General features: G+C 44.0%; 4 non-coding genes across 4 annotated transcripts; 3 read left to right on the top strand and 1 right to left on the bottom strand.

Moving 5' to 3' along the window:
• Positions 1 to 2371: 2371 nt before the first annotated feature.
• Positions 2372 to 2445, top strand: Trnai-gau (transfer RNA isoleucine (anticodon GAU)). Its single transcript has one exon. It is a non-coding gene; the product is annotated as a tRNA-Ile (tRNA).
• A 1628-nt stretch (positions 2446 to 4073) lies between these two features.
• Trnai-gau (transfer RNA isoleucine (anticodon GAU)) lies at positions 4074 to 4147 on the top strand. The gene has a single exon. It is a non-coding gene; the product is annotated as a tRNA-Ile (tRNA).
• Positions 4148 to 8793: 4646 nt separating this feature from the next.
• Positions 8794 to 8866, top strand: Trnav-cac (transfer RNA valine (anticodon CAC)). The gene has a single exon. It is a non-coding gene; the product is annotated as a tRNA-Val (tRNA).
• Positions 8867 to 9778: 912 nt separating this feature from the next.
• Positions 9779 to 9851, bottom strand: Trnav-cac (transfer RNA valine (anticodon CAC)). Its single transcript has one exon. It is a non-coding gene; the product is annotated as a tRNA-Val (tRNA).
• Between the last annotated feature and the right edge of the window lie 4173 nt (positions 9852 to 14024).

Raw genomic sequence — 14024 nt, 5'->3', positions numbered from 1 at the left:
AGAGAGAGAGAGAGAGCTCTACCAAACAGGTGAACAACAAATGCCACTTAATTGAATTTGATGTCGAAGATAAGTCTAACTGACCCATTCTGATAATCATCGCTCCACGGCTATCGTCAGTTTCTCTCTGACAGCATGCTAAATTATTGCGCGAATCTATCAAAACAAGAATGCAGAGTTATCTCCCATATGTTTTTTCGCGAGCACTGATCTAAATTTGAGATCAGTGTTCGCGAGACGAAAATGATTGCAGATTGGCCGACTTCGACAGTGATCGCCGTTCTGTTCTTCACAGTTATGATAAAGACATCGTTCCAAGGTCAAAACAAGTCGAAATTTTGAAACTGCTGTCGGAAGGAGACCGTGATAATTATATTGTTGCATCACTCTCAACTAGTTACAGAAAAACAAGAGGCGAAGCCTTCAAGGCTCACGTAAGAAATCGACAAACAGTAACACAAACTCAATCACTCCGTCACACACACACACACACAGTACACACACACACACACACACACACACACACACACACACACACACACACACACACACACACACACATACACACACACACACACACAGAGAAAGAGCATAGGTGAAACTGTGCAAGAAAGCGAGACACTAGATCTAGATCTGTCTGTCTGCATACATGTATACTTACATGGACACGACTGCCAAATAGTCTCGGCCCGCTCAAAATAACAATCACCGAGACTTTCAGTAATTCCATCGCGTGACGTCTAACCCTCGTACGTCATAATGTGACGTCAATGTAATATGACGTCTTCAAATGTTAAAGTTTCTACCACAGACATACATACATACATACATACATACATACATACATACATACATACATACATACGCACGCACGCACAGACAGACAAAAGTTAGCATCGCATAGGCTACACTTCGTGAGCCAAAAATCGTCTGCACCGGCGCGCACCGGAGCCAAAGTTGATTATCACGTGACACTTTAGAGTTGTTTGCACAGTATATACATCCGCGAAAGATAGCTCGCTTGAAACAGTCTTATATATCAATTCCTTTGTAATTTAAAAATTACACAACACCATGAAAAATCATTATCGACGATCGCGAATCTGCTTATATCCATAACACATTACGAAAAGATCTAAATATGTAAAAAAATCGATTTCCTCTCCAGACAAGGAAATCCTGTCAGGGATAGAATGAGACCCGAACGGAAGTAACTCATTTTTGACCTGAGTTCAGGATGTAACTGACCAAGTAGACTGCCCCTTCCGTGTCTCGGTAGTGAAATGCGATTAGAGGGCGAGAGACGAGATGTGGATGAGAGACATGCCTTATTTTGGGTACCCAATGTTGATTTGATTTTCTGTACGGCACGGTGGCTTTTTGTCTTCTGTGTTCGAGAAAAAGGAAGGAAAGAGAGAGAGAGAGAGAGAGAGAGAGAGAGAGAGAGAGAGAGAGAGGGAGGGAGGGAGGGAGAGACAAAGAGATAGACAAAGAGAGAGAGAGAGAGAAAGAGAGAGAGTGCAAGAGAGAGAGAGAGACAGAGAAAGAGAGACAGAGAGAAAGATATAGAGAGAGACAGAGAGAGTGTGAGAGTGAGAGGGAGAAAGTGTGAGAGACACTGAGAGACAAAGATAGCACTACCGAACAGGTGAACAACAAATGCCATTAGGACGCCACTCTAATTCCATTTTGCGTCGAAGATTAATCTGGCTAACAGACATGCTTCTCCTGTCTCAGTCGTGGCACTGACGAGAGGGCGAGAGACAAGATTTTGAATGCGAGATACGCCTTATTTTGGGGGCACAGCGTTAATTACAGCGTTGATTTCATTTTCTCCGTGTGGCACATTGGCATTTGGCCTTCTGAGTCGAAGAATAAGGTGGCTCTTAGAGAAAGAGGAAAGAGAGAGAGAGAGAGAGAGAGAGAGAGAGAGAGAGAGAGAGAGAGAGAGACACACACACACAGAGACAGAGACAGAGAGGGGGGGGGAGAGAGGGAGCGCGAGAGAAATAGATAGATAGAAAGAGAGAGAGAGAGAGAGAGAGAGAGAGAGAGAGAGAGAGAGAGAGAGAGACGGAGAGAGACAGAGAGAGACAGACACAGAGACAGAGCTCTCACCGAACAGGGGAACAAGAACTGCCATACATAGGACACCGCCCCATAATTCAATTTTGCGTCAAAGATTAGTCTGACTGACCAACACTGCTCCTTCCGTCTCGGGCGTGCCACGGGATTTTAGGGCGAGAGACAAGACTTTGAATGCGAGACACGCCTTATTTTGTTGATTTCACGTATGACAATAGTCATGTGGAATAAGTGTTGAAAATTTGTTGGGGGTATTGACGTTTTCATACGTTTTAAGTTGCAGGCAGGCCCATTAGCTCAGTTGGTTAGAGCGCCGTGCTGATAACGCGGAGGTCGTGGGTTCGACCCCCATGTGGGCCACAATGCTTTTGTTTTTTTCAGATTTCATTTTTGTTATTTTGTTTCTCTTTTCTCTTTCGCCGTTTTCAGCACAACGATTTTCTTGTTCATTTTGCTCCCTCTTTCTCTCTCTTTTTTTTTAAAGAAAGATTGTCTGTGTGTATGACTGTGTGTGTCTCTTGCTGTGCGTACGTGTGTGCCGTCCGTGCGTGCGTGCGGGCGTGTATGTGTCCGTGTCGGTGCGGGTGTCGGTGTCTTTGTAGATGTATCGGTCGTTGTTAATGTGCCTGTGTGTTGGAGTGTCGGTCCGTCTCTGTGGTTCCTTGTGTCTGTCGGGATGCCAGTGTGACTTTGTGCTTGTATTTGTGAGATTGTGTGTATGTGTGTTTCTGTATCTGCGTGCGTGCGTGCGTGTGTGTGTGTGTGTGAGTGTGTGCGTGCGTGCGTGCGAGCGTGCGTGCGTGTGTGTGTGTGTGTGTGTATGTTCGTGTGTGTGTGTGTGTGTGTGTGTGTGCTGGTTTATGCGTGTGCGAGCAAGCGTGTGCCGATTTGCGTGTGAGTGTTTATGTCTGTTTCTCCGTGTCTAGGTGTTTCTGTGTGCAATGTCTGAATCACTCAGCAGTCTTAACCAGTCAACAACACCCCCTTTCCTTCCATCCCTTCCCACCTGTTTCCCAAAATGAAAACAATGATCGCAGTCAATTCTGAGAGAGAAGGGGAAATTCTCGAGGTCAGTGTTCCGTCTTTTTCTTCCTCTGTCAAACACACTGACACGTCGTTGTAGGCTCAAAGTGTTGCCTTAAACCCCTGCCTAAACAGGCCACCTGCCTAAACAAACCACCTGTCTCGGAAGGCCAGCCGAGGTTGAAAGTTTGAGAGACAAACGCCACATAAAAACTCGCAGCACAAAGTGCACATAAAAAGCACACAATGTGTATAGGGACTGAGACGAGGGAAAGGGGGAGCCGCAGAAATTGAGTTTGCGCAATGAGTAAATATAGAAAGGATTAAATGAGGTTTTGAATTTGACGCGGACTTCTCAGCGTTGTCTGTACGAAAAGCGTGCAAAGCACATGTATATTATTATTATTATTGCCTTTTTAATACAAAAAAGGTGTATTTCTGCTATTCCAAACTAATATGAATGTTCCGTTCTATCATTTACAAAAATGTACACACACAAAAACCAAATACGTAGAACGTGCAAAAATCAGAACGTGCAAAAATCAGACGGGAAAAAAAGCGACAGACTTTCTTTACAAGCGGAGTGTCATACGTATGTACCTAGGTCTTGGAATTGAAAAAAAAATCGAAAATGAAGAAAGAACAGTGTCCCCCAAGTTAACATTTTGAGCCAACAGTCCGCTATTTATAGCAGTATGTCCACTGAACCTGAAAATTAAATTTGCGGAATGAATCAAACGAAGTCCAAAATAAAAAGTATCGCTTTTCTCGACGAATTAACAGAGAAAGAAAGAGAAACACACAGAAACAAACAATTTGAGCAACCAAACAAACAACCCTTTGAAAAATAACAACAACAAAGAAACAAAAACAGTTAGCAAATGTAATACATGTAGAACAAATGTTGGAAAAAAGTGGGGGGTATTAACGTGTTATAGCCATTTGATACGATTGTGTTGCACGCAGGCCCATTAGCTCAGTTGGTTAGAGCGCCGTGCTGATAACGCGGAGGTCGTGGGTTCGACCCCCATGTGGGCCACACTGTTTTTGTCATTTCAGAAATGTTCAGTTCTATCATTTACAAAAATGTTCACACACAAAAACCAAATAAGTAGAACGTGCAAATATCAGACGGAAAACAAAGCGACTGACTTTCTTTACAAACGGAGTGTCATACAAATGTAGGTCTTGGAATTTAAAAACGAAAAACACTTGAAAATGAAGAAAGAACAGTGTCCCCCAAGTTAACTTTTTGAGCCAACAGTCTGCTATTTATAGCAGTATGTCCACTGAACCTGAAAATAAAATTTGCGGAATGAATCAAACGAATTCCAAAATAAAAAGTATCGCTTTTCACGACGAAATAGCCTCAGTTTCAACCCACTGTGACGAATCTCTCCGTCTGCAAAGTTTCCAACAACTTCCTTGAACTTGGGGCACTATTTTTGAACATTACAGTGAACTTTTCAACTCTTGCCAGAGATCGGAACAAAACCATCCTGAGATGAGCAAATCCAAAAACAAAGAGACTGCCAACGTTCCAAAATTCAGAATCAAAAAACAAGAAAGGTAGGTTGTTGGAACGTTTGTTATTGACAAAACAATACATTCACAGATACTTCGACCCAACGGTCTTTTAAGTGAACAGACAAACAAATATTCACACAAAACTTCCTGGCGAGTGGACGTAAACTGAGAGAACTATCAAGGTAAGTTTTGTGTGAATATTTGTTTGTCTGTTCACTTAAAAGACCGTTGGGTTGAAATATCTGTGAATGTATTGTTTTGTCAATAACAAACGTTCCAACAACCTAACTTTCTTGTTTGTTTGTTTTTCATCCTGAGATGAGTTTCTTTCATTTTTCTCATAATCATGTGTTGGTCTGTCCACTATCAAGACCATTGAGTCGATGAACAAAAGTTTCATTTTCTCAAAACTTACACGTTCCAATAATCATCCTTTCTTGTTGGATTTTTTTTATTTCAAATTTTGCAGCGTTATAGCAGCCTATCTTTTTTTGTGGATTGAAAAGCATTTGATGGAGGAGACCTTGAAATCTGTTGATAAGTGTCTGCTCTTTTAGAATTTGTCGGAAAGTCCGCATCATGTTCGGGGATTGGATTTAAAGTCGCTAATAAGGGGGCTGGAAGCTGCCACAAAACAATGGTCTGTTGATCAAACCGATTTCTCTCTCTCTCTCTCTCTCTCTCTCTCTCTCTCTCTCTCTCTCTCTCTCTCTCTCTCTCTCTCTCTCTCTCTCTCTCTCTCTCTTTCTCGCACTCTCTCTCTCGCTCTCAAACTCTGCAAAATATATAATTGTATACTCGTGGCGGTAGAAATTAGTATCAAAAGCTGTAGATTCAGAGCAGGAAAATGTCCAAACGTATTACTCTTTTCAATGACCGAAGCAATTCTATTTCTAAAAAAAATGGAAGGGCTTTGAGTGAGGAAGAGAGCAGAATAAACAAGGAGAAAAAGAACAGAGAAATAAACTAGCTGTTCTGCAGAGGAATGGAGCGAATAAATAAAAATAAAATGTAACTGTAAAAGAACAAAACATTGCTAAAACACTCGCCACAATTAAACCGTCTTTTAAAACCTCCAAAAATTCGGGGGGGGGGGGGGGTGTTAGGCGGGGGTAGGGGGTAGGGGGGGGTTAGGCGGGGGTAGGGGGTAGGGGGGTTAGGCAGGGGTAGGGGGGGGGGGGGGGTCAGGTCTTAAACAGGAGCAAGTCTTAGAATGGAGGAACAGATACAGACAGAATGAACAGAACGCTGAAAAAGTCGGGTCTTACAAAGGGAGCGAGACTTAAAACGAGGCTGTTTTAAAAGTGGTGTTCCGATGTATAAAGCGTTTCGTGCTTGACCGCTGAAACAAAGGGACCTCACACCGTGTGTTGTGTCCACTTATGTCCACTCCCGTTGTCCGCAGGTCTCAGAAAATCACTGCTTGACCAGTGGTCCGCATGCTGATACAGTCTTGGACCACAGAGATATAGAATATTCTATATCTCTGTGTCTTGGACAGGAGCAAGTGACCTGTACACCGGAGGGCGAAGAAGTGATGCCCACTTCCCTTTTGCGGTCACTGTGTCCAGTTAGTGGTGTGGACAGGTGCGGAGATTTACTGTTCTTTTGCTTTGTAACATGGTGATAGGCTCAAGTGCTGGTCATAAGATGCGGCACGCACCGAGTATGCTCAGACATAGACACAGACACAAAAACATGTGCTCCCAAGAGAACGCGCTCACACACACACGCGCAGAGAGGCACGCGCACATCATATCAGTACACACACACACACACACACACACACACACACACACACAACACTGACAACACAGCAAAGCACAACACAACACACATATGAACACACACACACACATCACGCGCACGCACACACACACACACACCACGCGCGCGCACACACACACACACACACACACACACACACACAGACGAGTGATCCGCATGATACAGTCTTGGACAGGAGCAAGCTACCTGTACACTCGAAGAAGAAGAAATGATGCCCACTTCCCTTTTGAGGTCACTTTTCGGAACGTGGTCAGTTGAGGCGTGCAGACCTCACACTGTGTTAGGATTGAGGTGTGGTGTCCCGGAATTAAAAGAGATAGATTATTGTTCTGCTCTTCTCGGTATGGGAAAAGGTTCATTGCTGGTGTGCTTTTAGTGCATGCGGGTCGAGACATACACACTCATTGAAAAAAACAATCATTCCTCACCAATAGCTGATTTTTCTTAAAATTTAGATTTGTCGCGGATGTGACTGTAGTCTCCTTTACACATCTTGAACACGCGGCCAGTACAACTGGCCTTGACACGGAAGGATTCAAGGGGGGCAATCTCAGTCATCTGAAAGAGGGAAATCCAAACGCAATCCGCCTTGTTCGATTTTTTGGGCTTGGACGATAGAGAAAAATAAGAAAAGCAAAAGCTGGAGTCCAGTCTGGACGAAACTGCTATCAAGAACGCAGAATTGATTTTTTCTGAGTTTTTTTTTTAGCCGTAAGCGCCATTTCTCATTTCGAATTTCTCATAACTGCTGTTCACCGCAGTGAAACCAACAAAGGGGCCTCACTCTGGAAGAGTTTCCTGCTCCGATAAACATGGCGCTTACGCGGCTAAAAAAAACTCAGAAAAAATCAATTCTGCGTTCTTGATAGCAGTTTCGTCCAGACTGGACTCCAGCTCTTGCTTTTCTTATTTTTTCTCTATCGTCCAAGCCCATAAAATCGAACAAGGCGGATTGCGTTTGGATTTCCCTCTTTCAGATGACTGAGATTGCCCCCCTTGAATCCTTCCGTGTCAAGGCCAGTTGTACTGGCCGCGTGTTCAAGATGTCCTTTACATTGCATGGAAACTTCCGCATGTAAATCAAGCCGTCAGTTGCACATGGCACGGAACAAAATACCCGTTATAACAGTAAATGTGCATGGCTTTAACATAAACAACCTCATCGCAAAGATCTGCAAGAAGGCACCCTTTGATTGATTGATTGATTAGGAAGCGGACAGACTGGCCAAGACTGGCAGCCATCTGGAGCAGACAAGACCAACAGTCTCTTACAGTGAAGCCAAAACCCTGGTGAAAAGACACTACCAAACCACCTGGAATGCCCAACACAGCCTGCCATCTGATGATCAGATGCCCAACCTACAGCGCCATCAGCAGACCATCCTCTTCCGCCTACGGACTGGACACTGTCGACTGCGTGCCCACATGCACCGCCTTGGTCTGTCGCACACACCGAACTGCCCGTGCGAAACAGGCCCACAGACCCCGGAGCACATCCTGCAGACCTGCCCGCTCCACCAGGAAGCCAGAACAGATCACTGGCCCCAAGGTGCCACACTGCAGGAGCAACTCTGGGGCATCAAAGACTCCCTGATCCTGACCACCAGCTTTATTCAAGCTACAAAACTTGAAGTCTGACCTGAGGCCAAAAATCCTGGAACGCCGAAGAAGAAGAAGAAGAAGATTGATTGATTGACTGGCTGACTGGCTGATTGATTGATCGATTGATTGGTCGGTTGATGTTAAGCTTGGTTGACAGTGTTTTACCCGAAACACCTGCTTGGGATTTTTTGCATTTAGCCACGTTCGGCTAAACAAGTAGTACAGATTACAATACATGCTATGAAGCCTTCTGTCAGCCATGTCAGGCAGCTGGAAAACGATTCCGATATGTTTGGAAATGTTTCTACACAGCGTCAAGCTCATAAAAAATACCTATCTCAGTTTTAGGCATTTATGTAGTGAAACTACAGGGGAAGCTACTGGAAGGGTATCTATCATGTGTTAGAGAGTATAAACTCTCAGACCATCGGAAACCATTGGCACGGTAACGTAAGCAAAACTGCCGATCACGTTTCTTGAGTCAGGCACTTTTTCTTTATGACACAGGAAGACTTGTTTTGAGAATGTGAAGGTATGCAAAAGCTCTTTGTGGGTTGTTATGTAGTTTTGCTGATTGAAAATGTTGCTGCCAGCTATTTATCTCACGTTTATCCCGTGGTAACAGCTCGAGATAGGCAGTTTGCAACTTATAACTAAAATGAGATAGGCAGATTGTTCAGAAACCAAAGAAGTTTTTTTCGTTTTTTTCAAAACATCATAAAATGACAGAGGCAATTATCTTATGAGCGTGACGGCAGTATTTCGTGCGGTTCGGTAGTGTAGTGGTTATCACGCTCGCCTCACACGCAAGAGGTCCTGGGTTCGATCCCCAGCCGAACCAAAGTTTTTTTTAGTGCGGTTTAAAGTTTGTTTATGAATCTCTGTGTTTGTCTGTATGTTTGTCTGTGAGAATGTTGGATTTTTTTCTGCCTTGCTGGCTGTCTGGCTGTTTTGAATTCTTTACCCTGTGTGATAGAGAGTATAATTTTTTTTATCCCCGAGTACGCTAGTACTAGGGTCCAGCAGACTTTAATTGTCTGTCTGTGTGTCTGTGTGTGTGTGTCTCGACTTAACAGCTTATTGCTGGGAAACTACTGGGCGCAGTTCGTTCAAAAGTTGATACACTAACTTGATAATAGGTCCGATTGATCGTATTAAAACTTCATAATGTTACCTGGGACCTAAATGCGAAATAAACCACAAAAAAACGACTTGGCGGTGGGAGGAATTCGTGGTGCAACAGCCTGATAGAACGGTGCAAGGTCTCGGCAAACCAAGACTATGCCATACTCGTAGCAAAGCCGCCGAATGGTACCGTAAACCAAGAATAGTGACGTAAGAAAATAGAATGTCGTCTTTTGATTTGGAACGTGACGTGTTTTAGAATGGAGATGTGGTAGTGTGTGTGTGTGTGTGTGTGTGTGTGTGTGAGAGAGAGAGAGAGAGAGAGAGGGAAAGAGAGAAGGAGTGAGGGAGAGAGAGTGTGTCTGTGTGTGTGTGTGTGTGTGAATGTCTGAAGAGTACTCGGGTCCAGCGCGAGCGTTTTTTATATTCATGCACAATTAGGATGTTAGGTGCCGCAGAAATCATTGAATGATAGTCACTTTTTTTAAAACACAACTATTTTATTTGTCACAAATAGCTATTCAGGCTTTTTTTTCAATGACTCTGAAAACAAATCACAGACAAAGAAGAGAGGAAATAATTATAGAGAGGAACAAGAAAAACGTAATAACCATTAAAAAGAAATATATGGTTCGGCTGGGGATCGAACCCAGGACCTCTCGCGTGTGAGGCGAGCGTGATAACCACTACACTACCGAACCGTTCGTGTCGGAGAGAGAAAAAAAGGGAATATATAACCATCCAAAACCGTCATCTAAAACTTTACAAACAAGTCAACTCACACCTTTCTATTTATATAGAGTCATCAACATAAATTCAACAGATTTGTTTTAAACTCACAAAATGAGAATACTGAGTAAACGAACAAGACATCGTGACCTACATTTTTGTTACACTCCTCTAATACGCATGTGTCGTTTTTCCCACTGTTGTTCGGTCCAGGCGTCTTGAGGTCAAGCGACCCTCACAATCTGATTTCTGCCCTGTCGAGAGGTACAAGTAGGGATTTCTAAGATAATTAGTCACACGAACCCTGCTAAATCCTCTCTCCTGCTAATATACTAAACTGCCCCTCGAATAGCCATTTTTTTTTGTCAATGCGTCTCATACAAGCAGGAAGAGAAACGGGAGGGTGGGGTTAGGGCTGGGTGGGGGTGGGGTGTTGTGTTGTGGGGGAAGAGGATAGGGGGGGGGGAGTACCTGAAGATTACTGAAAAGAACAATAAGAACAGAAGCGGCAACAATAACAACGAAGACAAATTCCACAATAACAAAATGACCCAAGAAGTAGAGGAAATAGTTAATTAGTTAGTTAGTTAGTTAGTTAGTTAGTTGGTAAGTTAGTTAGTTAGTTAGTTAGTTAGTTAGTTAGTTAGTTCTACCAATCTAACTACCTGTTAGTTCTACCAATCTAACTACCTATCTTAGTCTTAACGACCTACCAACCTATACCTACCTGCCGACGGACGGATGGGCTTGCTGGCTGGCTTACTTACTTCCTTGCTTGCTTGCTTGCTTGCTTACTTGCTTACTTGCTTACTTGCTTACTTGCTTACTTGCTTACTTGCTTGCTTGCTTGATTGATTGATTGCTTGCGTGCCTACTCATTCTCACTCACTCACTCACTCACTCACTCACTCACTCACTCACTCACTTACTTACTTACTTACTTACTTACTTACTTACTTACTTACTTACTTACTTACTTACTTACTTACTTACTTACTTACTTACTTCTTTGTATCCCCTAGCACACACTCACTCGCAACACCAACCACTCAAACATTCCAACAAAACAACAACCACTTGGCCAATTTTCAAGCTCAATGCTTTCTCGATACAACCCCAAGATATCGCTTTTAAAGGTCCTTGTCTACATTTTTATGCCAAAATCGCCATTTGACCATTAAAATGCAGAGTCTATTATCTACAAATATCAACAATACACCCCCTTTCGATCAGGAAAGGCGAAGCCAGTGTAGCCGTTTGAAAATTGATTGTAGTATTCCAGCGTAGTACTCATAGTAGGATATCCTTATTTGGAAAATGCCAAGCGCAAAACTCCTCTCAAATCCCATGCATTTCGTGCGTTTAAAAAAACGCGTGGACAGCGCTCCAGTGTCATACTGTTGCTGCACTTGTTTGGGCGTGGCTATAAGCATAGTGACATGAATTTGATTGGTCAGTATTTTTAGGCAAAGCACACGTTCTCAGCAAACAGAAAACAAAATATTGGAAGCGTGAGTCACGCTACCCAAAAATAAAATCTTTTTTTACATATATTTTTTTTTCTATAATTTTTTTTCCCCATGGTTCATTCATCATTTGACATAATTTTGTATCGAAATCTAACCATAAGATTATTGAAAAAAAGCAAAAATGTAGACGACCACCTTTAAGGCCACTTTACACACAATCCAAGACAATGTATTTCACATTAACTGTACTAAACTACTCACAAAAAGTCAAGGAACACTTTTTATATTACGCAATGCACCAAAACCAGTCAAGACACAATGATGATCGTTCGCACATATTTAATTTCATTATTCGACAGTTTGAATACAAAACAATCAAAGGGATGAATGGACAAATCCATTTTTGGCAAAATTTTAAACACAGCAGGGATCATTTTCAAAAGTCACCAAATTTTCAAAGTTCATTCGACTGTGTGAAAATCACGAAAACAAAGTCAATAATGAGTGCTGCCTCCACGATTTGCCAGGCACTCAGTGCAGCGATGTCTCATGGACTCGACAAGCCTCCTCAGGTTAGCCTGGGGTGCAGCCTGCCACTCTGCTTGAAGGAATCCCCAGAGCTGTTGCAGGTTTTGTGGTGGAGGATGGTTGTCGTGCACTCGGCGCTCCAGTGCATCCCAAAAGTTCTCAATAGGGTTCAGATCCGGACTACAGGATGGCCAGTCCATCCTGACAACCCCTGCTTGCTGGAGAAAGGCGTTTACCAGCCGAGCACGGTGCGGCGTGGCGTTGTCATCCATGTAAACGGAGTGGGCTCCAATCTGCTGTAATGTGGGTACAGCAAAACGGCGAAGGATCTCGTCCCTGTATGGCTGGGCGTTCAGTCTGCCTTGGATGAGGTAGAGGGGGGTTCTGTGATGGGCAGAGATCCCACCCCATACCATGATGGAACCCCCACCATGGGCAGTCACCTCCTGAATGCAGTCATCGTTGTAGCGCTCCCCCTGTCGCCTCCACGCGCGCACACGGCCGTCGTTGTGCTCCAGGCTGTACCTTGACTCATCAGTGAAGAGGACCACAGCCCACTGCTGACGTGTCCAGCCAATGTGACGCCTGGACCAAACTCTGCGAGCTCTCTTGTGGACGAGGGTCAGCTTGGGGCGCTTGGATGGACGACGGGCGTGGTACTGGGCAGCATGCAGGCGGTTGCGAACAGTCTGTGTGCTGACGTTGGTGTTGGTAGCAGCCCGTAATTGCCTTCTGATACGGTTTGCAGTGGAAGTTCGCACTGTCAGGGCCTGTCTTGTGATGAAACGATCTTCTCTTGCTGTGGTCTTCTTTCGTCTGCCTGGGCGAGGCCTGTCTTCAACTAGTCCAGTGGCCTGGAAGCGCTGTCGCAGTCTTGTGATGACGGAGGGGGACACCAGAAGCCTTCTGGCAATCTCCCGTACGCCAACACCGTCTTGGAACCACCCTATGGCTCTTCCTCAGTCCAGCAGGCTTAACTTCTGTCGTCCGACCATCGTGATGTTGTGCCCTGGTCCGCCCAGGCCCTGGCTTTTATTGAGTAACCAGTGACCAGTGTTCACAGTCAAAGCATCAAGCTTCCACGTGCAGTGCATCATTTTGTCAGAAACACGCTATAGAAAAAATGGTGAGTCAGCATAAAACGGTAACATTTTCCAACTTTTCACCAATTTTCAACGCTCAGCCACTGACGCCCGAGTAGCACGTGCAGCACACCAAGCCTGTACAACAAAGGCAGGAGTCCACTCTGTGCGTGTGTGTAAGATCAGCGTTGTAGCTTGCAAAGTTTTGACAATAGCATCGATTTGCAAAAACACATGAAAATGAAGGGTGTTCCCTAACTTTTTGTGAGTAGTTTACATGTACCCCTTTATGAGTGTGTATTACTTTTAGTCTGTATGCCTGTGCCCTTGACATCATCCAACCACTTCTCTCCCCTTTCATTCATTTCCGTTCCTAGAGTTCCTTCCCCTTTTTGCGTATTTCCCCTCCATTTTCTTTTAAACCCTGTTCGTTCCGTGTTGCGTCTGCTTTTTGTTGTCTTTTGTGTTCTTTTCCTGATGAAGCTTCCAGAAGCGAAAATTCGTAATCGTCTTGTGTCGTCTTTGTATCGGTGAGTACAGTAATCCTTTGTTTTTTAACTTTGTTCATCTTACCACAGTCACTTCGTTGTTTAGATTTTTTTTGTACTACATGTACCACAAATGACCAACGGTCAGGGAAACACAGGGAAAATAGAGAGCTTTCTATCACACGTCCGCACTGACCATCACGGCTGAATAAATTATGGTTCTCGAAACTGTTGAAGCATGGACTCGGTCAGCAGTAACATTTTCCTTGTCCGGCGTTTAGGTGAGAAAAAAAGACCTCCTGTTGCCATTGTCCGTTGAGGTAAGGGTGGACATTGACCAGCGCCACCTGCTGGGAGTACACGCAACAGTACTGACGCCATAGTTAAAGATACAGTCAGGCCGTGAAAATAGTTAGGCTGACCATCACAAATCAGTCCAGGTTTTCATGGGATAAGACTTTTACTCTTCTTGTCGTTCACCTAGGTTACACTTGGAGTCCAGCTCTGGTTATGAAGCTTATGTAGAGCCTCCACATTTTTAATTTCTTTTCAGTCACTTCAACAACTACCCAGAAAAC

The sequence above is a fragment of the Littorina saxatilis genome, linkage group LG3, assembly GCF_037325665.1.
Source record: "Littorina saxatilis isolate snail1 linkage group LG3, US_GU_Lsax_2.0, whole genome shotgun sequence".
NCBI classification, from domain to species: Eukaryota; Metazoa; Mollusca; class Gastropoda; order Littorinimorpha; family Littorinidae; genus Littorina; species Littorina saxatilis.
Note: the sequence above shows the minus strand (reverse complement) of the source record. Positions and strands in the feature narration are given on the sequence as shown.